The 27,221-nt window shown below is 43.8% G+C and overlaps 1 protein-coding gene across 6 annotated transcripts in view; it reads right to left on the bottom strand.

Moving 5' to 3' along the window:
* Positions 1–27,221, bottom strand: part of FARP1 (FERM, ARH/RhoGEF and pleckstrin domain protein 1) — a 581,296-nt gene that overhangs the window by 464,726 nt on the left and 89,349 nt on the right. The window lies entirely within an intron of this gene.

Below are 27,221 nucleotides of genomic sequence, written 5' to 3'. Positions count from 1 at the left end.
AGTACGAGTCAGGGGGGGCAGTACGAGTCAGGGGGGGCAGTACGAGTCAGGGGGGGCAGTACGAGTCAGGGGGGGCAGTACGAGTCAGGGGGGGCAGTAAGAGTCAGGGGGGGCAGTACGAGTCAGGGGGGGCAGTACGAGTCAGGGGGGGCAGTACGAGTCAGGGGGGGCAGTACGAGTCAGGGGGGGCAGTACGAGTCAGGGGGTGCAGTACGAGTCAGGGGGTGCAGTACGAGTCAGGGGGTGCAGTACGAGTCAGGGGGTGCAGTAGGAGTCAGGGGGTGCAGTAGGAGTCAGGGGGTGCAGTAGGAGTCTGGGAAGCAGCGAAGCAGGGAATTGCCATCATCCAGATGTGAGAGGGCAAGGCTTTGGCAGCTATTCTAAAGTCATTTTCTGGGGGAAATTGTTTAACTTTTTTAGCAGAGAGAACCAGTATCAAGCAGCTCATGTTTTCTTCACTACGTTTTCTTTGGTGGGCTGAAAGCAAGTGGTCTCTGTGAGATGCCGAGGGTGTCTTATAAAATTCAATTATTTTCCTTTAGTGTGTGGTTGATGGTGTGCCAACCTCAAAACAGTTTGGGGGACAGAAACCTAAAAATACACATCTTCCTCCATAACTGTGTCATCTTACATCTGATAGAGATGTGCTGGTCCACCAGCCATCATCATTGGCCAGAACCAAGGCACTATCAATCTGTGTTGCCAACTGCTGAAGCTGCTACCCAGTTGTGCTAACCCCTGCAGCATCTACACTTTACTGAGCGATTAAAGACCCCAACTAAGACAGCTTAGTAGATATTTCCCTTTATTTCTTCATTTTAAATGTTCCACCTTCTTTAATTGGCAAATGCCTTTGCAAAGATGGGACCGGCCCGAAAGTGTGAATACCCAACCAGAACGCATTTGTTTTCATTGCCCCCTATAGATGAATACACACATAGCCAAGCACGAAAAAATAGTAAACAATATTCAACACATGTGCCAGACAAAGCCACTGTGTATGTTCAGCAAATGCAAAGACTGTAATCCAGTCCCAAAGGAATTTTCCGAGGCTGAAAATAGCGATAAATAGCTAAATTGGCACGGTCTTTCCATAAAATATTCACAAAAACATGCAGCAAAATGACACTCAAAAGAGACAGTCTTTGAAAAAGATAAGGGGACCCCCCCTTTCCCTTCATGCCTCCATCATGACGGTTTGTTTATTTCCTGTCAGCTAGAACGCATTATTCAGAATGTCACATTTTGAAACCTACGCTAAATAAATAACAGCCACACATCAACTTTGGCAAAATTAATTGGAATAAATACAGTCAAGAGCAATAACTGTGCAAGCATTACCACACAAGTCAGTCACGAGTCACCCTTTTACACAGAATATTTGATGTTTTTCTTTTTTTTTTACGTTCTTCCTCTTTTACTAATTTTACACGTTCATTTTCAGATTCCTAATTCCAAACTTGTCAATGTACTGGCTAAAGAACGAAAGGAGCATTAAACAAACACTGTAAAGTGGGCCAGGGAGATAGATACACTCCCATGATAATACAAGGGAGCAATTTACGTGGTGTGTGGTTTGCCTGAAAATCCGCCAAGGGTTTGTCGCCCATGAGGTCAGCGGAGAAACTAGACATCTTCCTGTTCCTCTTTAAAAAGATAGTCAGCATATAATAGACCGATGGTGTCGGGGTGCAAATTTCCAGCAAAAAGCACAAAATACAACGAAAATCTGAAGGCAATGTCACGTTAAGCTTGAATTTCTCGATCAAAGGCAGACAGATCTCGGTCAGAGATGAAAGGCTGAAGCTCAAAGCCACTTTGCCATCAGGCCTTGCTCCCTTTGCAGAAAGTTTCCAAGAATAATCTTTCTAAGCCGCGGTATTTATAGCTTGAAGCAGCAAGGGGATCAGTGTTTACATCACCTCCAAGCATCCCTTTAAGGCGCCGGGATTAAATGGAGCTGTGTGTACCTAAACTTGTTCACAATGGCGAAGCTAGGTGCATTTAGGTTACTTTAAGTCTTGTGTTGATGAATGTTTGGCACTAATAATTAGGATCTTAGCACTCTTTTCCCTCTCAGGGACCCCGACCTACTCTGTGTGATGTACATACCAGTCTTGATAAGGATGCTTTTGACAAAAGGGGGTAGGAAGTGGGCGGGGGTAAAGTGGAAAAGAGAGACAACCTGCAGACTTGGAAACCTTCCAGGTTTAGGCAGAAGACTCCTGATTTTAACCAAAGAAAAAAAATACAAAAAACTGTAAGCTTTCTTCGACTTGAAATTTCCTTCAAACCAATAGAAGTCAATGTGGAAATTAAACTTTCCTAATTTTTTATAACATCTTTATCTTAATGATTTTACAATTTTGGATGGATACACCTGGCAGCATGACTAGGGCTCTTGGCACAAATATAGGCAGATGAAGTGATTTGTGAAGAATCGCACAATATTTGATAGAACAGATACCAGAGTCAAGATTAACAAGCTGACCACTATACCACAGCTCTATAGCACTACAGAGAAGTTCTTAATCTCCTTGCATGGATTGATTTCCCCCTAATGCATGGAGTGTGCAGCAGTCATTGAGGCATTTTATTGCAAGCCACCACCATGCCTGAACTGGTTCGAGAAATAGGACAGAATTTTGGTAAAACCCACTTGCCTGCGTCAAAGAGTGAAGGAAAAAAAATCCTGACCATTCAAGAGTAAACGAGTTAGAAAACAAAAATACATAAATGTGAGAAACAAAAGCCACAAAAAGAATAACATAAACCACCAGAAAATGGGAAGTGATAAATGGAACACACTGGAAAGATTTAATAAAACTGAGTTTGGATTACGGTAATCAAAAGGTCAGGTCCTACCATCTGAAGAACCGAGGGACTGTGGGAAAATCCCTCACTCTGTGGGTCAGTGAACCTATGTAGGCATGAAGGGTCAAATTCAAAAACGTTTTATCTGTGGCGGGCAGGACTTATTCAAGAACTTTTAGAAGTAAGTCACAACTATTGATGGAAAAGGCTTTCTGAACTTAAGTTCACTAACAGGCCTGTAGGCTGGACGCGTCTTCCATCTTCTCAACAAATTATGCTCCTTCATGACATATTATCGAGGGTCGTCAGCCAGTTAACAGGTCCTTTCAAGATTATTACATTTGGACCAATCACCATTTTCCTATACTGATCTGCATAAAGGACACCAAACGTCAGGGCTCTACCAGCCATAAAAGGCCCGCTCCAGCGTTAAAGGCCAGAGTCAAAGGCTCTGTCTGGCATCAGACAACCTGTAATACAGCGGCATAGAGGGCAGCAGGGAGCGAGGGGGCACAGGAGACATGTAGGAGACAGGAACCAGAAGAGTCATGAGGGTGGGGCAGGGGGAGGAGGGTTTTGGTCACATGGAAAGAGACAGAAGACACATAAGAATGGGACGGAGGAGTCAGGGGACAGCAAGGGCAGTGAAGACCCAAGGGAAGTGGTCAGAGGAGAGAAAGGGCAGCAGGGAGCACAGGGGACACAGAGGGAGCCAGGCAGCTGGCTGTTAGTATGGGTGGAGGGCCATGCGCATCTGCAGTCGGAATTACCAAACAGGCAATGGAGGAAGCTTACACCTAATGCTGTTTGCTGGCCTGATGTTTACCCTCCTTTTATTGTCCAGTGCAGCACAGTCAATAAAAGGAGCCTCAGCCTCATTAAAAAAAAAATATATACATATTATTGCAGGCAACTTTGTAGAAATCGCAGGATTTTCACAAAAGTGCCGATTTTTAGATTTTGTTTCCAAATCAAATGCTATCAAAATCACAATAGCCTGGGTGTTTGCTTAAGTAATTCACTGATCCGATATACTACTTATTCTTAGAAGAAAAAATGTGGGATCCCATCAAACCTGCCCCATAAACTTTCCCCAATCCTGAACAACTGTTTTTAGATACCCAATGTTCTAACACAGTGACTGAGATTATCTTTGTCGAAGCCAACGGGCAAAACCAGTCAGTCAGCATTTCACCCGTCCACAGGTCAGTACAGAAGAAAGATATCCAAATCCTAAGCATGAACTTCAAAACATGAAGCAAAAGGAGAACCCGAATGCAAGAAGCCGACCTATCCCTATTTCACTCTTCATATTTGCTCAAATCTCTCTGGAGGGTTGGCTTGCGTGATCCTTTGTCCCGCCTCATTTGTCTGTATGAATAAGGGTACATTTCTCAATGTGAGTAATAAGTGCTGTCCGGATGGACCTTACCGCAGTAATTAGAGATCCTCTTTATCTCTTTGCTAGGTAGACTCTACTAGAAATGGACACCTAGGCTAGGCTTGGTGGACCAACGGAGCTCAGCAAAAGACCCTCCTTCCCACCTTCTTCTGCTCTTACAAATAATTGTTCAGAATGCAACATGAAATGTACCATTTAAGTCCTGGGTGGATTCTGGCTGGATCAGATTATTTGTGTGCCCAACTCACACTGTCGCAGATCCCCTGGTCCTTTGTAGGAAAAACGCTGTATCCATTTAAAGGAGATTTATGTTTTTGGTTACTGATGATGCATATGCTGAAGCTTTTATTGTGGCATTTTCTGACGCCCCTGTATATCCCCTTGTTTCCCTCCCTATCTATTCTGTTGGTCCTTTTTTTTTTGTAACACGTAATAAATAAAATTTAACAAAAACATATTTAAAGAAAGAGACTCAAGTAATATACCTACCTCTCTGCACCATTATACTAGAAAGGAGCTGGTAGTAGAAGAGGTTTTCATTTGGAAACATACTTCTATGCCATTCCTTGGTAGGTTTTTAGGTCTCGCCTGCGAATGCAGCGCATGCGCTGCTTCGGCGAGATCTATGGTCGTTGCTTTTGTGTCCGTGTTCTGTGGAAGCGGGGTTGGTGTCCGTCCTGTCGGCATTAGGCCTCGCCCACCCTGACTGCATATTTTGCTCGCCTTGCTCGGGCTTTTCATGAGGCATTCTCTGCGTTTGTTGGTGTTCAGTTTGCTGTACAGCCTTCTCGGCGCATGCGCTTTTCAAGGAGCATTCTTGCAGGGAGCATTCTTGGCGTTCGCTTTCGCTTTTACAGCCTACGGCGCTCTGTTCCTTTCCATATCATATCGTCTCCGCTGTAGTAAACATATGTCTTGTGCCACTTTCTTTAGACTGGTGGGGAACTTGTTGTATCTAATCTATTGTACCATTTACTGTTTGTAGTAAATTCTTCAAAAGCAAACTGTTATACATTGTGACAGGCATGTTTCAATCTATTTTACATTCGTGCTAGCGTAGATATTGCTTTCCTCACAAAAATTGGTGTTTTATATACACCGCGTGCTCTTCCATAGAGCAGTACACATCCTGCTCTGTTTACACACCTAAATTTATTGAGAAAGAAGATCCCTTTTAGTGCACATAACTATCTCTGTGCGCACAATACCACACTGAGTGAATCGGTCCGTATAGTCCAGTTCCAGCCTCTTATAAACAGTCGGAGCAGAAATCGTAGGTGAAAGTTCACCGTCTGTGATGATTTCATGCACATTTGCGTGTCTTTGCATGCACACGATATGCTAAATTGCAGATACACGTGTGCATTGTTTTGCCGGTGTTCTTTTAAATACAACAAAATAGACCCAGGTCTGTATGTGTTTCATTCATTATGCATGCTAACTGTACCTCCCTTTCGTATACCGCACTGCAATGCAAGTGCCTGATTCATTAACGTTCTAGAAGTGGATGGCTGTTATTGTGGTTAATGTCCATTTTCACTGATGACAAACAGCGTGGCCTTCACCTGGTGCTCGGCTCCCTACGCTGTGACCTGCAACGCCAGATGTGAAGCCGGCTGAAGTGCGTGGCCAGCCCCAAGCTCGCAGCTTGCACACTCTTGCTATTCAATACGGACGGGCCACCCAGAGTATGCACTAGAGAGGTATCCGCATTCAGAGGAAGGTCTGCCGGAATGTGTGGCGTGGCTTTTCACACTGTATCTAGAACGCTGTACAGAATTCCAAGGGGCACACTGAGGTATGTCATTGTTGATTTTAACCCCAGTGCCCGACAGCTGCTAGCACACGCATATTAATATGTTGTCATCATGCATTTTGCCTCTGCCGTCCGTGGCACTCTGACTGGTTGCTTGACTGGGAGAAATACATTTAATTTGATCTACACTGCATAAGTTGGAAGTAGGTGCACAAATAATATTTACATATGGTGGGGCTTTAAGTGTGATGAGAAAACTGAGGGGGGGTTCTCTCTAAAGGGGCTGGCTAATGTAATTAGGGCGTGGCTCAAAAACACATAAGCTAAAAATCTGTGCTCAACAGTGTACCGCCCGACTGGTATTTTGCTACTTCTGTCATTGCCTCCACATATATAATACGACCAGTAACATTACACCTACAACGAGCCAGGGCTATTGGCTTTGTGGATGGTTGTTTAGTTGCATAAGATAAATAGGCAACAACTATGGCTTCGATGTATAAAACATTGAAAATACTGCAGTTCTGTAATTATGACACTGTGAAACAAGCATTTGCAATGCAATAGGTCTTGCATTTACGCATGTTTATGCTATTGGCATTGTAAATGACACTGCCTTTTATTTATGTTTTAAAAACCAAAACATAAAAGGCATTGTCATTTACAATGCCAATAGCTCAAACTTGCGTAAATGCGAGACCTATTGCATTGCTAATGCTTGTTTGTTTTGTTCAGAAGAGCCAAGATCTCGAACACATGACAGCAATGGAAAACGGGGAGTTCTCTGTGGATTCTATTCAAACCTTTGCCCTACTTTCAAGCCAAGATATTATCTAGAGTGCGAAATCAGGAGTGAATCAGGCTCGCAACAAGATATTTAATCTATGTTCCTCATCACGGCTAATGTATAATTTATGGCAGAGGAGGTACACGTTTGCATTAACCCCTCTCTACACATGGTGCAGATAGCTACACAAAAGCTCCACTCCTTCAGATCATAAACAAGCATTGGCATAGCCAATAGGTCTCACCTTTGGGACCTTATAAGTGTTTAGTTATCCAGCACAATATCCTTGGTGCAACAACATCAAGTGTTGCATGGCTAAACACTTATAAGGTCCCAAAAACGCGAGGCCTATTGGCTATGCCAATGTTTGTTTAGAGTTCTGATGATGCGATCTCTTAGTATCCACTTATTATTGATGGGTTTATAGCTATTTAAAGTTTAATATTTACATAATCTCTTTTGTTTTGGTGCATACATTTATTTATTGTTGAGACGACTGATCATTATTTGTACATGCGGTACTTTGAGATTTTTCCTTCTGTTCTGCTTCTGTCATCGTTCTGCTTATATGTTTATGTATGATCAGTGCTTTATGTTCCTTCGATGGTATTTGACCACTGGTCATTATTTGTCCTATTTTTAAAAATGTAATAAAGAATTGAGATACAATATGCCCATGGGTAGCTCCCAACGGTGGAGAAGCCTTGCTGAATGAATGAAGAGCGAAGTTTTTACATAGCGCAAAGTAACTGGTGAATGTTCCGACATACATATATACATCATACTTACATGTAACATGCATACATCAACGTAACATAATATATATAGACTTTAAAGAACTGAGTTGTGCTATGAAGTCAAAGAAGAGCAATGAATCATTCAGTGTCTATATCCGAACTGTAGAGTGCCTAGAAGCCTTAGGAATAAATTTGCAATGCCTGAAATGTATAGGGCTTACAAAAACTATCTATGCACAAAGCTATGGAGTCGTATGAGTCAAATACTCAGTAACTTAGAACTCTTGTGAATACATTGTCTCTGTCCGAGGGGTATGACGTTATAACGTCCATCAAAACATAGTGTCTCAAGATGAGGTATATAGTTCGTTGAGGCACTATGAATATTTAATGCCTGTACCTGGGTGGTACAGGGTTTGGAAACCTTATGAATAGATTATTTTCGTATCCAAGTTGTAAAACACATACTACCCTTATGAATATCCAAAATGTATAGCGCTTGGAAACCTCGTGAATGTATTTCCAGTGCACGAAGTTTAGATGAATTAGATGGCTTATCAATAGATCATCTATACTTGAAACGTATATGGCTTAAAAGACTTAATGAACGTATTATGTTTAAACCTAACGTAAATAATGCCTAGACGTCTAATGAATACATACTATCTGTACTTGATGTCCCAATACCAAATGCGTATAGCGTTTAGAACCGTTATAAATAATAGATTATGACTGCCCGAGACATCGGTACTATATAAATACAGAACATAGAGATCCTATTGCTGCTGTGTATAGTGCCTAGAAAGTTATGAAAACATTGTGGCTTAATTCAAGGTGTGTAGTGCTCAGAACCCTTAAAAATAAATATCTGGACTCGAGTTTTATAGCACTTAGAAGCCAGGAGAATACATTACGCTTAACAGAGCTCGGTGTCGCAGTTTTGCAACTCCTAAGAGGTACATAATAGGTTTATTCCTAATACCAACTAATAAAGTGTCCTATCAGGTGACACTGGAAGAGTGAACAGTTGACATTGCAAGGCTAACGTTCAAATTGTGACTTTGAGATCATAGCAGAAGTCAGGAGGGAGCGATTAACACTCAAAATCATTCTGCCGTCTCTGAATAGCATTTATGAAACAATTCCATCTGTACCCAAGATGTGCAGTCCTTTGAATCTTATTAATACATTATATCTATTCTATGTTCATGTGGCATTTAGAAAGGTATGATTGTAATACGTCTGTGCAAGGGTCACATAGCCTTGCGACTAATTATTCTCTAGAACCTAGTTTAAAGATCCTAGAAATTTGTGTTTTAAATCCTAAAAGTATACAGCACTTGAAAAGATATTGATTACATTTTTGTACATACCGGGAAGTGTAGCGCTTAGAAGCCTTGCGAATAATTTTTCTCTGGAACCTAGTTTAAAAGGTCCTAGAGAGGGAGGAGCCAAGATGGCGACCGGAGCAGTCGCTTGAGCGCCCGGCTCCGTCGGCCCTTGGCCTCGGACTATCATCCTGATTCCTATCCTTGCCGATTTTCGAGGTGCAACGCGTGCGACGACGCGCTGACTGCGCCGCCGCTTTCCCGAAGTCTTAGCCTGCCCGGATGCCGGAGTTTTTGGTGCCTTTGTTCCCCGCCCTGGACCCTTGCTCTACTGTGGCCTCGGCCGACCCCCTGGAATCGTTGCAGTCACCGGACCCGCTGGTGCAAATCTGAGCCCGAGGTCCCGATCCCGCCTCACGCCACGCACGGTCGCCAGAAGAGCCGGGAGAGAGACGCCCGGACACCTCCTGTACCCTGCATCTGATGGGCTGGAGCCAGAGGGTAAGCCCCGGTGTGGCGGGTCTCCTACCCCGCTCTGTGGACCACGCTGTAGAAGGCTGCAGACCCCCTTCTTCTATGGTCTAGTCGGCTGCAAAGAGAGCCTGAGGGAGGGGAAGAGACTGCTGGCTTTCACCTGTTGCGGCGCAGACCTGTTGGGAATTGCCTCCTTGTCACGATCCCCCCCCTGGCCACGGTACCGTTCAACGGTAAAACATGGCGCTGATTGCCTGCTCGCTGCTGGGGGGTGATGCTCCGGTCTCGCCCGCTGCCCGCTTCGCCCTCCCTCTACCAGACTCCAGCTCCCCAGTGCCGTCCCGGATTGCTGCCGTTGGGGGGACGCAGCTTCCGCTGACATACGGCTCCGTTCTGGCTGCCCTGCGGGACTTTTGTCTGCAATTGTGTGTCGGCTTGCAAACGCTGAGTGAGCGGTTCGACTCTACACTGTCTGCTGCGGGCCGTGAGCGCCCCGTTTGTGATCAACAAGACGTGAGTCTGCCAGTGCTGTGGTCCTCCTGCGGGGAAGCAACGACTGGGTATAACGGTGCTACACTGGTGTCTGCATTTGGCTTTCCCGGCGCTCAGGATCAATCGCTCTCCTGCTCAATGGCAGATACTTTGTTTCCCCGGTCATTGCCGCCTGCTTTGTTGTTGCCTGCCTCACCGTGCCCGCAGGAGTTTCCAGCTGAACTACACCTGGCGACCTCGAGGAACTGTTCACGGTGGCCTACGACTCCTTTTATGTGGAACTCATGTACTTTACAAGCCAGGTCTGGATTTTATATGGTGTGCAAGGGGACCTCAATAGATGATCGGCGGCCATTTTGTGACTCTACTTCTCCATCTTCTCCCAAGTGGCCATATTGTCTTTGTCTGTTCGGGATGCGGGGCATTCACGAGGGGGCGGGTCTAATCGTACGCCCGCGATCGGGCCAGGGCTAGATTACTTTCTATCATCATGGCTTCACGGCCGGGCTGGACTGGGACTGGAATTGTCTACTTATGTCGTGCGCACTCGTCGCGATCTGTCTGCCTTCATTTCCGTGGTGTTATATGCTATCTTCCCACGACCGCCTTTGGGTGTAGTGGGGTTTCGGTGTGTGGAGGCTTGGTTGGCCGGTGGTGTCGGGCGCTCCTGAGGATACGTGGGCTCCTCCCCGCCTCCTTTCTTCTTTCTTCTCTTAGTTTCTTTACTCTATTCCTACTTTCTCTCTCGTCTATATTTCGGGTTCATTGGGCGACAGGCACTATGCTGGGGGGGGGGTAGGCCATAGCCTCCGCATTGGTGTAGGGTGGGGGGGTAATTTACTGTTTCTTTTTTAGTTCTATGGGCCTCTTTCTTTCATGCCTCTGCGCTATACTTGTTTCGATTCGGGGTCCGGGTGTGGGGTGGATTGAGTGGGGGCGGCTTTTAGGGGGTGCGTATTTACTACTGTGATGATCCTGTTATCTAATTGCATCGCCTTACTGTATGAGATTTTCTATGGCTGTTTTAATGATGCTGCTGCTCTCCAGTGTATGAAGCCGACTTGCGGACTCGAATCTCCTTGTTTCTATCCTTTACTGACTTTTTTCCCGATAAAATTTTTTTTTTTTGAAAACCTTAAAATTAACCTTCACTTCTCCTTCCCCCGGTGTCAAGGCTCCCTCCAGTGTATGAATCTTGAATCGTTGCTAATCTTGACCTTGACGCACAGGGGATGTATTGTTTGTCTCTGTGCTCAACCGTATTGTGGCCGGCCTGATGGTTGTAGGCCCGTATTTGTTCTTTTACTATGCACAAATAAAGGTTTTAAAAAAAAAAAAAAAAAAAAAAAAAAAAAAAAAAAAGGTCCTAGAAACATATGTGCTTAAATCCTAAAAGTATACAACACTTAAAAACATGTTGATAAAAAAAGTTGTGCATACCGGAGAAGTGTTGCGCTTAGGAGTCTTGCGAACACTGTACTCCAAAAGGTGAGCGCTTCGAAACAGTATGAATACAGAATATTCACACCTTTGGAGTATAGGTCTTGGATATTTTGACTGGTGAATACGTTATGTGGATACAGACGAGAATAGTGCCTAGAAGCAAGGCAACACAGTAAACGTGCAACCAAGGAATATATCGCTTGAGAGTCTTGTTAATATATTATAGATATATTTGAAGAGTATAGTGCTTGGAAGCCTTGCATATACACGCTGTGTACATAAGGAGCAGAGTATATTAGCTGGAAGATTTGTGAATACAGTGTGCATATATCGGAGGAGTGCAGCCTTTGAACACGTTGTAGATACATTGTCAATTGCTGAGGATTAAAGCGCTTAGAAGCCTTTTGAACATTGACACATGATGTGTGTATTTGAGGAGTAGAAGTGCCTCGATGTTTTACGAATATATTACATAGAAGTGATGACCAATGACCCACCATGCAAAAGCAGTGATGGAATAGCGCCTAGACATCGGTCTCATAGAGCTGTAGGGAGGCGGGGGCCAGTCGTCCTGGGTTAGCAGTCCATTCGTGGTGCCTGACACAGGCTGAGTTCATGGAAAACTGTGGTGTGACTGGTCTTGTGAGAGAGAGGGGGAGCAGGAGGTGAGCCCGCGAGTGGTGAACGCGTGCGCTTGGGAGAGCAGCGCGCACGCGCTCTTGGGAGAGCACTCTTCACTTTTCAAGTACTGCACTCGTGCTTGTGGTGCGCCGCTGCTCACTCCTGAAAGGTGGATGCCGCCACAAGCACGAGTGCAGTGCTTGAAAAGTGAAGACCGATGGCTAAAGGCCCTCCTAGAGCAGCGCATGGGCGCTGCCCTAGGCGATACCTAAAAAAGGAAAAACTAAACAAGTTGCTGTTTGGGCTGGATCGGGCCTGAAGTCAAAGATCATCATTTTGCGTACTCGAAAAATGGCACTTCGGTCATTTGGACCATTTTCAACATCTCATGACACATTCTTTCAGGACCATGTTTCACTCCGATTATGAAATTTCTGCATTTCTATTTCCTTGTAACGGCAATTGTAATATATCTAATCTAGGCTTAATAAATTCTTCTTTTTCATTACATTTATGTCCGGATAGCCTTTATTTTATCACTTAATTGACTGAATTGTGTTGTTTAACTGCAAGGAAGACTAGTACCCAGCTTGCTGTCGAAAAGCAAGCTGTGGTTAAGGTTAGTGACGTGGTTATGGTAAGAAAACGCTTTTTTTTTTTTGCAGGACAATCGGAGGGTACTCTGGCCTAATGTTCTTCCCCCAGGCCTACTAGACCTTTTTTCTGACTGAAAACAATGAAAAATCATTCCACCATGGATTAAAATGGAGCAGACTTTTGGTGGAATGGAGACGGATCTGAATACAGAAGGATCCATGTCTTACGACGCAGATGAAGGTCCCCTTTCCCTCCAAATCCAAGCATCAGACTATCCGCAAAAAGAGTTGAATAATCAAGAATGGGCGCACCAACCTCTTTTGCTTCGCATATTAAAAGCAAAACAGAGTCACAACAATCTCATCTGCTCAATTCTGCATGAGGCCTTCACTCCCCTCCCAGCCCTAAGCCGACAAAGATTAGTGGCTCATCAATTGCAATGCGAACGCGCTTGCAATAAGACAATGATCATTTCAATCAACCTTTCAAGCGGAGCAGAACTTTCAAGATCAGAACAACAAACCTCAGAACTCAAACGTTACCCACAGTTCCAGATGTCCTTAAAAATGCGACTGTAACATTTACTGTGTACAATTGCAAAATGCGCTGCTGGGAAAAGAAATATCTGCTTCCGAATTACAATAAACCCTATTAGGGAGGAACCTTGTGGACTCGCATGCAAAAGGGTCTACTGGAATAATAAACCTCAGCAATTTTTATTTAGCAAGGTCTACTTTTGCAAAGTGCTATAATCAACAATGGTAGCACAACTTGCCTCGCTACTAGATAAACAAATATGTTTCTAACATATGGCTACAGACAGCTTCATCTATCTGTTGCAAACGAATGAGATCCATAATCCCGACCCAAGGTACATCGCAGATGTATATATTGTGAGACTGATCCCATGATGTCATAGGTGAAGTGGCACAATCCGGAATACCTGGAATAATGGCACCACCGTACACGTCTTGTACGTATTACAGTCAAGTCAAACAAGACACACTTGCATTGCCAATGCTTATTTAATTGCTTTTAAAAGACAAGATTACATTCCATCCATATTCTTGACGAGTATTGGTTCCTTTGCTTGGGTTCATGAATCTGCCAACTCACCCCATTCTCCGACCATCAACCAATTGGCAGTGCTCAAGAAGGATTAATCAGCAACCCCTTTCTAAACAAGTGACATACATTTTTTAAAGGCAGCCCTGTAAGCATACCTCCATGTGTGTGTCAGTGTCTCTAGAGATGCACCCTCCAGGCGAGGAATGCAGGCAATAGATTTCCACTGCAAACACAAGGAGATGACGGACAGAGAGCTGAAACTTTTCAGACACTCGCCCCCAGTCACAGATCTGGGTTGAATCCATCATCGTTCTTTAGCTCACTTTGCCACCCCAGTTCAGACACAGCTATATGCAAATCAGTCTTGACTCTGTGCCTCATGGGAACAGTCCAGATTTCCACTGTCTGAGAAGGCTGTATCACAACTTTGCTCTTGTGCGATGTCCAAACCAGGAATAATCCAAAATGGACCCCACTGGCTACAGTATACACATATGTGCCTAGAGTCCCGCTTCTAGGCACCAGACACACAACATGCAATCGCCATACACGCAGGGACGTCGGCACAGGGTCTGGGCAAGACACACAAGCAGACCATTACACAAGCAAGCCTGCAGACATCCAGCTCTCACTTGGAACAGATAAAAAGGCTAGACCAAACACTACGGATTCAAAACTGAATGCTCCCACCACTCCTCTCTATATATGTGCCAGAGACACAGAGGATAGCCTTATGTCAACTACAGAGTATGCCTTTGGCATCCCTCCATGACATCAGCACCAGCCTCTGGGTCTGGTACTAAACTCGAGCCTAGAACCTCTGCAGGCATGAAAGCTTGCATGTACGCTTGGCCAAAAGAAAGGCAGGTTACCAGATTCACCTGCAGCTGTATAATGCAGGACAGGAATGCATGTTCATTCACCATCTAGGGGATATTCCATCCCAACACCTACTATTTGCAAACACCTTCTTCATTTGATGATATTTCCTACCCAACCCCCAGAGGTTAAAAAAGGGGAATGACCCAACTCCTGGCCAACTCTGCGTTCTGTTTTACTGATTTTGTGTCTGTTTTGCAGCTCAGATTGTTGCTAGGATGTATTAATGGACATTCAGTGCCTCCCCGCGGGCTTTTCTACCCAAGGTTATACTCAGAAACCCCAGCAATACAGACCAACTGCGCTTAATTCTACTGCAGGCTTCTCTCGGGCTTCATGTACCGTAAGTGCGGCTTCCTCACCGAAGCTGTTCGAGTCAGAAGCTGTGGCAACCCGCTCTGACGACTGCTTCAGCGGCATATTTCTCCCGCCCACACAAAACATGTAATTTATAAATTCACACCTATCTGAGAGAAAAATGAACACCTCTTTCTCTACACTATAGGAAATATGTCTAACAAAATGCATTCTCTTCAAAAGTGAATAAACATTCTATGCACAGCTTCACTGGAATACATTATAAAATTGCCCAACAACTGCTTGCGTCTCTCCGGACATCTACAACCATCGTTTTCACCTAAGGTGTAAAGCTTACTGATAAGTTCAATATACTGAACCTTCCAATATGTTAAAGTGTCCATGTAAGGATGTCTCCCTTGCTAAGGGATTTATATGCAGCATATTTTAATTTGTTTTCCAATAGCGACAAATAAACATTTATCGTGTGCCCATCATTACAATGAGTGACTATGCACCAGACCTAAGAACACTTACAGTAGACAATAAGCGCATAATATAAAAAAAAAACATAAGGCAACTTTAGACATTTTCAAGTAAAAGGAGAACATTCTATTCGACAGCACGAGCAAATAAGACCAGAGAAATGTAAAAGCCACACAGAAAGCCGGGACTGTGTCTCGAACATTAACAATTGTGATGAGGTGCTAGCTACTGCGTAGCAAAATATATAAACTGGCGGGAAACCGACTGCTGGCACAATCTGTAATGGCGCATTCAAAGCCTGACTGCCTTTCAGAACAAGAGGCGATTCAAACATCCTGGGCCGGGATTCACTTCTTGAACGGTGAAGGGAAAAGGCCAGGTCGGACCACAAAGGCCGCGGGTGAGCGGCGCACTAATGACCCTTCAGCACTGTGGCCGCTTTGTGCGGCTCGGAGGAGAGAAAACAAACCGGGCCAGCTTTTGAGCGTCTGTTCACTGGGGGTGTACAAATACTGAGGAGTTCACCACGGCACTCCGGGCCTCAATGCGCTCCTTTGAGTCCAGGGCGCGAAATCCCCCGGTCCAACTTCCGCGACCGGAAGCCAGGCTTGGCGGGAGAGCGGCGTTGCCACGCCGGTTCCCACCACCCCGCGCTACTTTCATAGAGGGCCGATGTGAGGGACAAAAAGCAGCGCAACGGCTTCTGGGAGCATATAGCAATGAAAACACGCCTTCTTCCAAAATATTCTGCCTGGCGCAGTGATTCTTGTTGTAAATATACACTGATCAGAACAGCTAGCCACACCGAAAATGCTCAATGGACTCAGAGAAAAAAAGGTGTTAAGGGCTCACATATTTATCACTCATACATACCAGAGGTGGGATATTAATTCAGTTTTGGACTAAACTGTTGCTAAATACACACGTACATTACCTACATATTAAGGCCCTCATTACGAGTTTGCACGTAAATCCGATCAGGTGACTCCCGTTACTCCCAGGGATTTACAAATTCCGTGTTAGCACAGACCTAGTGTTTTTTTCTCACGGAAAATTGACTTGCTTTCAACAGGTGAAGTCTCTGGGAGAAAAACTGGAGCAAATGAGAAATTAGAGAGAAATTGGGAATGGTACTCCGGATTCCCCAAGTAATTCCTCATTTCTTAGCAGACCTTTACGATCCAACTCATAACGTGCACTAGATTTTCAGCACCCCTGAGTTACCAGTACCCCAGATCCAACCAAGTCATATGTAATGGGCTACAGGAATACAAATATTAAATTATTATTAAAGGTCTCTTTTATAATAAGGTGAATTGTGCTGGTATAAGAGGCGATGCTAGACTTGATATTCACTGTTACCGAAAGACAGCCTAGTATTAAGTCCTGTTTTACACGCAGGTATGGTCAAATCGCGCCATGTATCAAGCTCTCTGGCCTTGCATTAACCAATCACTTATCGGGGGGGGGGGGGGGGGGGGGGGGTGTAACCAGATGATCCAATCGAAGCACAGTGATTACAAGTCCCACAGCACAACAGTCTGTAAAAGAAGTCAATACATATTACCAACCCAACACGAGTACCGTAACAACCTTACAGCAAAGCTTGCTGACTTCACGTATTGAGGAGCTAACTAGATCTCTCACAGAAAGGAGGCTGCGAAACGATCCCCTTATAAAAAATAAGCAACTACATCCACAAATGTGTTCAATCATACAAGTTAGCAATGACGTGTAATTTCAGAAAAATCAACATGCACCTCTTCCCTGGCATAATAATGCATTCCAACGAAAATTGCTGTAAGGAGAAAAGTGGAATTAAAATGTGCCACTTCAGCCCACAGCCATCCTTCAGGAAGTAATTAAGTGTGTACTGTAGTGATGCAATACTCTGCGGTGTGAGAAATTACGCAATCATACTTGACGGGCAAGTGAAGAACAGCCTTCGCTTGCAAAATCTCAGCTCTGTGGATTAACCTGGGGAAAGAGGCCAGCAAAGGCTGTTGATAACTTAACTTGTTGCTCAATGGACATTTCCAGTATATTTGTGGGATTCTGAGCTCAAGGGTGTGCTTTATGCCAGTACACTGATGGCACATAGCAATGTCCCGAAGAATGTTAGCAGACTTGGCATTGTTTGCAGAAATGCTCCCCATTTCTCCACAAGAGCCAATTGTGAAAGTAAATGCTCATTTGTGACCAAGAATGATGCTCTTAGAGGGTGCAAAGTCAGCTTTACACACACAAGAGTTCCAAGAGTCCAAACCAGAGATGGCCAGGAGCCCTCCACTTTATCAGAGATAGGCTAATTACAGCCGATACTAGATGGAAACCCTACATACAAGAAGGGCATCCAAGATACGGACTCATCACGGAACATTGCACAAGGTCAGGCACAATCATGCCGATATCTAGTTTGCAACACCAAGTCTACCTAGGACAGTTGATCCACCTCCTTTCCCAACAACTACTTATACAGAATTAGAAAATGTAGTTTCTTTTTGACAGTTTAGAAAATCAACCCACGCTTTGTTTTGACATCGTCAATTATGTAGGGACCAACATTTCCACAGCTCTCTGATAACATGAAACTACATTGTTTGCATTGATATCATTCTTTGTTGGAGACTGGTGTGCGGTGTCGTTCTCTGCAGCATTCATCTCCACCACAGGATTACTAGAACAGCTCTTAATATCGGTGTCTTTTTAGTGTTGCGTGATATCCTTTTTTCAATCTTGATGCAATTCCCTAAATTACTGCTGCAGTTTTTTCCCCGTCATGTCCTTTCTTTCCCCCCCATTTGTTTCTGGGAGGTTACCCATCTTACTTCAACCCTCTGAAACACTTTTCTAAATGTGAACATGCTGTGACCAGCACATACACTATCTACCATCAAGCCTTTTTATGAGCTGAAGCAGAAGCATACTAGACTTGAATGGGTACAAAATTCCTCTGAATCTCACCTTACGACATACAGTCTTGCCATTCGTTACTTCCGTGGTAGACTGGAGTGCATGGAGCACTTTTCTTGCTTTATATCCAGAAGATTCAAGTCATTTGAGTCCAAGCACTAACTCACATAAAACCTGCAGCACCGTGTGGAAATTCCACATTAGTACATTTGCGTTGCACTGTGTGCAATTAATAAGATTAACACTCAATTCTGCACTTTGTAGCAGTGATCTGTAAATTACTTGCTGCATTTCTTGTACTGTTTGCTTCATAACCTCATTCTTTTCCTCCCAGCCGTTTACATATCCCTTCTCGTACTAGTTTTACGATGAGTGCTTTCACCGGGTTGAGGTTTTTCCAAAGTGTTTTACCTCTCCAATGACGAAGGTTAGCTTCGTAAGTTTGCATACAGCAAACTCCACAACTCTGTCGTATTAAAAACATTTTCACAGATGGTTATGTTCCTACACATCCTTTCTTACATAAGCTATATAGAGGTGACTCATCTACATAGCAAAAGGAAACATTTTCTGTAGCCCTCCTCCAGCTTCCTCCGAGCTTCTAGAGTGTAAGCTATATGGAGGAGAAGTAGGCCACTCCCAGCGAGCTCTGTGGGTGCAGTGCAATTCACAAAAGAACAGGTCAAAACATGGCTCCTGCAGGAATATTCAGGTTTGGTCCTTCAACGTATAGGATGAGTCGCTTTCATACTTCACTGATGCAGCAAAGAGGTATCCCAGCTTTACGGAGAACTTTAAACCGCCAGGGGTATTCTGAGGTGGGACATGACATTTCGGTGTGTGCCACAAGCTCAAAGGGGCCTCAGGTAGAGACTTTTGGCGAGGTTTTAGCATCCGATATATTTAGATTTATTTCTAGGGAACCTCCCTGGACTTCTGAAATGATCTTTGCAGAGCTTCAGACAGTTCAGATTGTAAGAGGGTATCATTTTTTTAAGCAAAGTATATTACGAGTTCATCATATCTTGCAGACGTTGAATATCACAGATACATTCTTGCCGCCGAAAACTATGGTAGGTTCCCAAACTGGCCTCCTGTTCTCCTCTCTGTACTCATTTCTCAGATATAGGAGTGTACAGTAGGGACAGGAGGCAATAGAAGACCAATGACCAAGATACTTTTTATTTAGTAAAATTGATGTGAAATCAGGCGTGGCATTTATAAAAGGTTTTCAAATTTGTTTGAAGGATTTCAGTCTATTGGAGTGTGTGTACCACAACTTCTTTTACCAAGTCCACACTTTATTTATTAGATCTTGTGCGCATAGTTTGTCTCACGTTGAGTAAGTGCTGAAAAGAGTTGTATAAACAGTTGTATTTAGCCACAGCAGTTTTTGGAAAAAAGCTAATTTTATTTCGTAATTCTTTTGCTTCAAGATGAGTGTGCTGGCAAGAATAATGTACACATTTTTAGGTCTGGCATTGGCAAAGACCTTTTGCTTTTATTTTCACAATGTACAGGAGTTTTCAGCTAGCCCTCTTCGTCTATTAGCCTATTATTGTGTCATTTACATTTTTCTTCCATACCCTATTGCATCCCGCATGGGACACTGGTCCGCACTCTTCAGGTCTTGGCTATATTCACTGCGAGATATGGCATCCTCTTCAGAAGGAGCACATGTGCTTACAAAGTACTGACCTTCATTGCCAGAGATCATCATGCCAACGTGTGCCTGTGAGACCAAAACGTTTTTTTTTGCTCTTTAACAATGCTTCTTTTTGAACATTGACGAGGGCCTGCCTGCTCCCCCAACAATGTTTAATAAAAACCACAGCAAATCAAGCACAGAAAAAGCCAGACTAATTGGTTTAGCAATGCTTATTTTATTAGGTCATTGCTATTTTTTGGATCTCAAGAAGGTCCAGGAAAAAAGAAAAGCTGTGCTAAGGTGATTTATATTTAGTTCCAAGACAAGCGAAAAGGTAACGTGGCAGACAGCCACAACATTCCAACATTGCAGGGGTGTGCATTATGTAACAGGAATGTCTGGAAAACCTGCTGTGCAAAACATTTGAAGCTTCTTCTGCATAAAGTTAAATTCAGAGTGAAACCGAGAACAAAAAGATTTGTGGCTCAGTTCAAGTGCTGCCATCAACACTTTCAAACTTTTGCTGCTCTTATTCCTTTTTTTTTTTTAAATAGTATTTTCATTGCTGTATTGCATTTTCAAGCAGAGACTTCAATTTTTGTTCTCCCAACATACTGCAATTACACACAAGTCCAGGTGCCCAATAAAGCCAGAATCTACACCACCTTTTCCAACAATTTTATAGTTTTAAATTTAACAGGTGCTGTTTTCTCATAACCGGAGCTTTGGTTAGGTACAAGTAAATCCTGTTTGCAAGGACCAGGGCGCAGTATGAAGCAGCATCACTACTGCCCCCAGCAGAGAAGGATGGCAGAGTAAAGCTAGAGACGCTTTTGGGGGTGGCCGCGAATAAACAGCGACAACAATTAAATGAATATTTCAGTTTTGCATTTTGTGGCATCAGTGCCGTTTTCTCCCATGCTGCCCTGCTGCCAAATGTAACCAAGTGTGCTTTCATATTCATATAGCACCAAAATTCAGCGAGCAGCTGCCAAACATTTTGCTTGTAAAAGATTAAATATGCAATTTCTGAAGGCAATTTTGCCAAATGCTTTAAAAACACAAGCACTCATTCCAGGGCACGAACACCGGAGCTGAACTGGCCAATGCGTTCAGTTTAAGCATACATAATTCACCCGTCAACGCTGGATTATTGTTTTTCCACAAAGCCTGAAAGGAGAGTCAATTTTAACACATTGTTATATTTTTTTATTCACTAAACAAACTTATAAAAAGAAACCTTAGATCTGGTCTTTGCAGATTTTTCCACAACAGTGATCTCTTTAAAAAACAAATAGTGGCAAAGCCAATAGGTTTGGCCTATCAATGTGTTTTTTTAGCCTGCTGTACAACAGTGCAGCTGCGGTGCATTGTATAGTATGGTATGGTCTGGTCCGCCATTATATAGTATAGAATGGTATGGTATGGCCTGCCATTGTATTGTATGGTATGGCCTGTCATTGTGTAGTGTAGTGTAGTGTAGTATGATATGATCTGCCATTGAATATTATGGGATGGCCCGTCATTGTATTGTGTGGGATGGGGTGGTGTGGCCCGTCATTGTATAATATGGTGTAGCTTGTGATTTTATAGAATGGCAAGGCCTGTCGCTGTATGGTATAGTATGGCCTGCCATTGTATAATATAGCTTAGGAATGGCCTGTCAATCTTATGGTATGGCCTGTCATTGTATGGTATGGTATCCCGTATGGTATGGCTTGGCCTGTCATTGTATAGTATGATATGGCCTGCAAGGTATAGCATAGTATGGGCCATCAATTTTATGGTATGGCATAGTCTATCACTGTATACTACAGCATGGCCTGTCGTTGTATTGTATGGTCTGTTATTGTATAGTATAACATTGTATGGTGTGCCCTGTCATTGTATGGTATCATATGGCAGTTATTTCTTGGCATGGTAGGACCTGTCTCTGTATATTATGGCATGGTATGGCCTGTCATTTGATAGTATGGCATGGTATGGTATGGAATGGGCGGTCATTGCATAGTATGGTAAGGACTGTTATTGTATGGAATAGCAACAGAGAGAGGGGGTCAAAAACCACAGGGACGGAGGGTAGGAGGTAAGGTGGCAAAGCAGACGGAAGAGAAGAAGAGTAGGAGGGACAGAAGATGTAAGTGGCAAAGGCAACACAGATGGAGAGAGGGAGGGAGGGCTACACAAAAGAATAACATGTCTGCAATACAAAAAAGAGAACAAATGTCAGAAAAATGTAAATGCTACCCCCTGAAAATAAACTTTCTTAACTATGGTGCAGTATCTTTGAAGCAGTAAAAAAGACACGCATGAGAGAGGGGTCAGATGCCACATGGACGAAGGAGGGGGGGGGGGGGGGAATCAAAGGCTACACTTACAGAGGGTGGGCGCAGAGACAACACAGAAGGACATGGAAATAAACTTTTTCTGCCTCTGTGAAGCATGTCTGAAGCAGAAGAGGAAGCAAGTTGGAAATAGACACCATGTGAACACGTGCAGTATTATGGAGTGTACCCTACAAAAGGGAACAAGCATTGGAAATGCAATAGGTCTCGCATTTGTGGAAGCTGGAGCTATTGATATTGTAAATGGCAATGTTTTGTACTTTGAAAAAGGTCTTGTTTGTTGGAGCTATTCACATTGTAAATGGCAATGTTTTTTATTTATCCTTAGGGTTTTATATAGCACGAACTTAACGGCCTCAGTTGTGAATTTCGATTCATCAAAGTTTTGTGAGCCCTGAAATTTGCACAAGTAAAGTGCTAACAGTATAAATATGGGCACTGTTTAATAAACGAAGCCACTGCAATACAAGAGCAAAGGTGACCGAGTGACTGCTTCTGGGTTGACGGAGTTGCTTACACTCACTGGCCGTTAAAGCTAGCTAGCCTGCTACTATGAGTTTATCAAACTTAATGCTATGTTTTCTTATGTTATGTTATGCTATGCAATGCTATGTTGTTATGCTATGCTATGTTTTGTGTATGCTATGCTATGTTTTGTGTATGCTACGCTATGTTTTGTTTTGCTATGCTATGGTATGTTTTGTTGTGTTTTGTTATGCTATGTTTTGTGTTTTCTTATGCTATGCTATGTTTTATTTTGTTATGCTATGCTATGCTTTGTTTTGTTAGGCAATGTTTTGTTATGCTATGCTATGTTTTGTTATGCTAAGCTTTGATTTTTTTGTTATGCTATGCTATTTTTTGTTGTGTTTTGTTATGCTATACTATGTTGTTATGCTATGCTATGTTTTGTTGTGTTTTGCTATGCTAGGCTTTGTTTTGTTATGCTATGCTATGTGATGCTATGCTATGTTGTGTTTTGTTATGCTATGCTTTGTTTGGTTATGCTATACTATGTTATGTTATGCTATACTATGTTATGTTATGCTATACTATGTTATGTTTTGTTATGCTATGTTATGATTTGTTATGTTATGTTAGGCTAGGCTAGGCTATGTTTTGTTATGTTATGTTATGTTATGTTAAGTTATGGTATGCTATGCAATGGTATGCAACGCTAGGCTATATTTTATTATGTTATGTAATGGTATGTTTTGTTATGTTAGGCTATGTTCTGTTATGTTATGCTGTTATTTTATGTTAGGCTAGGCTATGTTTTGTTATGTTATGGTGTATTAAACTACTGTGGATTTTAACACATCCAAAAGCTGATGAATGGAGCGGGCTTGCACGTCTTTAGGCTTGTGCGCGCTCCCCTCCCTCCCCCACCACAGTACTTTGCATTTTGCCCTGTGTTTGCAAGTGTGTTTTCATGTGGAATTAAGGTGCCTGATGATGGGGCACTATCCGGCGCAGCAGTGGGATTAGTGTCTTAATACTGAAAAGTAGCTGTGAATTGTGGAAACCCCAGATTTTTGTGCGTGAAGTAAATAGCTTGCAGGAAGCACTCCAATACATTTGGGGACATAAATGAGGGCGTAGGAGGTGGCTGAAGAAGTGGGGTGGGTTAATCAGCAGAGAGCGGGAGGAGGAGGTGGTGGTTTAAAAGCAGGAGGAGTTGTTAAACACAATGGCGGGGGCTGGGAGGGTGAGTTAACACAACCAATGCATGTCAAAGGCAAAGCTGGTTGACGGCAAGTTGTGTATCCTCTTGAGTGCTGCGGTGGGTACCTTTGAGAAATTTCGCGCAGCAATAGACCTTCCATGCTTTCGAAAGTCTAATATTGCCAGCACGTTATGACCAATATTTGGTGATGTTTTTTATTTTGGCATGGCATGCAAAACAAGACAGGCCCGGCGGAGCGTGGCGCTCGAGCCTGGCGGGGGCGGGGGAAGCGCATTCCAGGCGATTGGTTTATGGTCTGCAACCCCGATAAGAGTACTAACCATGGAGTGGGCTGGTAAAAGATAGCAAGTACTTGGCAAAGCGTTGTCAACCAATCTCAAAGTGGATGGTTTATTGCAGGCCTGAGTGACAAGTAGACATGATTAATGGGTGGAGTAGTGTTTGCAGGCGTGGTGAGCGTCATGCATGTGGAACGGGAATGGACATTATACACATGGAAAATGTATTAAAAGAAAGCTGACCGACCCTTTCATTTTAGGATGGTTCTCATTCGTGCCTCCTCCTTCGACCTAAGGAAGCGGGTTCGAGTCTCTGCGTTGGCTCAACATCCTATGATCCTGGGCAAATCACTTAATGCCTGTGTGTAATAGAAAAAAAACTCAAACTGAAAGTGTCTTTGTAATGTAAATGGTGCTTTTATAAAGCACTCCGATACCTTCCGGAATTCGAGTGATAGTGCGGGAAGTGGCTGAAGTGTGGGGGGGAGGGATTTAAATCAACAGCGATCAGGAAGGAGGACATGGTGGGTTAAAACAAGGGGGGGGAATGATTTGTTAAAAACAGCGTTGTCAGATGCTTGGTTAATACGCTGGGAAGGAGAGAAGATGGCATGCAAAACAAGACAAGCCCGGCGGAGCGTGGCGCGCGCGCGCGCTTGGGGGCGGGGGAGCGGACCCTTTGAAGTGCTCCCAAAAAGCAGATTGCATGGCGGCACGATGCGCGTGATTGTGCGCGTGCTAGCCATGCAATCCGCTTTTTGGGAGCACTTTTAAAACCCACAATAGTCTCGCTTTGCGATCGCTTACGCGATAGCAAGGCGAGACCTAAAAATAGAGGGGCCGCCGTCAAAGCGCAAGCAGCGGAAGGTCACTCGGTGGGGCAAACAGCAGTACTTTGGCCATGCACCACAGGAAGGACAAACAGAAAGGAAATTAAACCAGCACTCGCTAACCAATAAAAACGATGGAAATAGAAGTGACAATAAAGCCAATCAATGGTAAGCAGTGGACGGGTGCCAACCCCCCTTTAAGTTAACACAATGTCTCCCAAGGCGAGATCTAAAAAACTGCAGAGCAGATTGCTGCGGGCAGACGAGGAGCAAAGACCTCTTGCATGCTCTCTGTCAAGCAGACAACTCCAGTCCAAGAAGGTCAGGTCCGAAGCAAAACAACCGCACATTATAGGCTGCAGAACCAACCCAAAGCTCATAACCCGCTCCTAATCTGGCAGAGGCCAGCGGGTTTCTTTTATGCACGATGAATGCTGAAATAAAATACCTCGACTAACTGGTCTGGCAGCAAGGACGACAAAGGAAAGAGCCAACAAAAGCGCCGAGCAGGTTTGCGGCCGGAAAAGCAGCCTCTGCCCCACACACATGTCTTTTCACTTCGGCGCAGCGGGTGGTCAGGTTCAGAATAAGCAGCTTTTTGGGACCCGCCGAGTGAATTTATAGTCACCCCCCTGCCCTGCATAAATAAACGGCAGCATATTATGCACTGCGCACCATAACAATGCATATACTCAGTGATAATCTATTCAACACGCCCCCCAACCTCCATGGTGTTTTATAGCTGTATTTCTCTTCAAAACCATAACTAGTTTCTGGAAAACGCGTTTTTTCAGAAGAACGCGATTCCAAGCAGAAGCGCGGACAACTCCCAAAGGAACAACTAAATGTAACAAACTCCAAAACACCAGGGGACGTGCAGCCTGCCTGGTCTGTCAAAGGTAACAAAACATATATAAAACAAACACCACAGGCAGAGACGTGCCAAAGCATGGGCTCTGGCCCAGTGCCCCAGCCATTTAAGCCAGCTCTGTTGTGCAAAGTCTTGCCCAGGTGACCTTTAATAATTCTTAAACGGATTGTTTTAAATACAGTTTTCCTTTCATTTATATTTAATGTGGGTGATGTGTGAGAGTCTATTACAGACATTTTGCAGAGAAATCTTGTATTTATGTTTCATACAACATCCATCCAAAAAGCTTATTTTAAACCAAAAAAGGACCTCACATATGAGAAATAGAAGGGTGTCACAGAGATTATTTGCAGTAATATCAGTCAGCTGCTGCTGTGTTCCAATATTGAAAACACGTCACTATCCCTGAATATTAGATTTAAACACATTTAGAATGTGGACGAGTGTGCCAGTGCACGGTCAGTGACCTGGCCAAAGAGGGCATGAAAGAGCTGGAACTGTACATAAATTCAAAGTTGTTCTGAACAGGGGCCCCGGGCCAAACATATTTTGGGGGCCCCAAAATCCATATCCCTGACCAGAAGCATGGCAGGACCTCGCCCTGAACAATAAACATAATGTACTTCTGAATGAGAGCCCCATTATGCAGGACATAAGGCCTGGCGCAGAAAAAATGATAGCTGTGAAAAGCAAGCAACCATCGCAATAACCAGGTGTGCAAACCCATTGAATCCATCCAGCAGATGGGGGAGATTTCATATAAACGGAAACCAATAAAAAAAATTGATATGCTGTGAAAGGGGCGTTGTTGATTCATGAGGGCAGGAGGCAAACTGGATTTCCAGGATCACCCTCAAATATGTACTGATTGCCGTTTGATAAGGTGAATTTATCTTATGTTGACATCCTGAAAACATGGCATTGTACTGGTCCTCTTGATCCAATGTTGGGACACGACTACCCTACCAAAAACACCACAAGTTCTCCATCAAATCCCTTCATTTGTACGTTACATAAGACTTCCAGGAAGAGCTCCTCTACGGCAAGGCATTTGTTTATTTCAAACTGTCCTTGGTGCATACCCAAAGGGTGCCCCTTGTGGTCAGCAAGCAGTACACAGAGGCACCAGCAGCTGGTGAGAAGTGGCCCTTCCCTTGTATGACGAGAAGGCTTGGAAAGCAACCAAGCCCCACCACGCCCCAATACAAGGCTGCAACCAAGTCTTCAGCAGGAACCACAAAAAGACAAACAGAAGGAGGAAAACATGCAAGTCTGCAACCACAATTCCACTTGAGAAAGGACAAGCAAGAGGGTCATGCACAAAGCATTATGTGAAACTCTCTCCCACATAACAAAGTAATCCGTTGCCTCAAAAAATTCATAGGAAAACCATAACTCAAGCAACGAGGCTACTCTTCGCGAGCCAGGCTCTCGCATTACCCACATGTGTTTTTTGAGAGGGAGATAG

Source organism: Triturus cristatus, chromosome 8, assembly GCF_964204655.1.
Source record: "Triturus cristatus chromosome 8, aTriCri1.1, whole genome shotgun sequence".
NCBI classification, from domain to species: domain Eukaryota; kingdom Metazoa; phylum Chordata; class Amphibia; order Caudata; family Salamandridae; genus Triturus; species Triturus cristatus.
The sequence above is the reverse complement of the archived record's forward strand: the minus strand, read 5'-3'. Positions and strand labels throughout refer to the sequence as shown.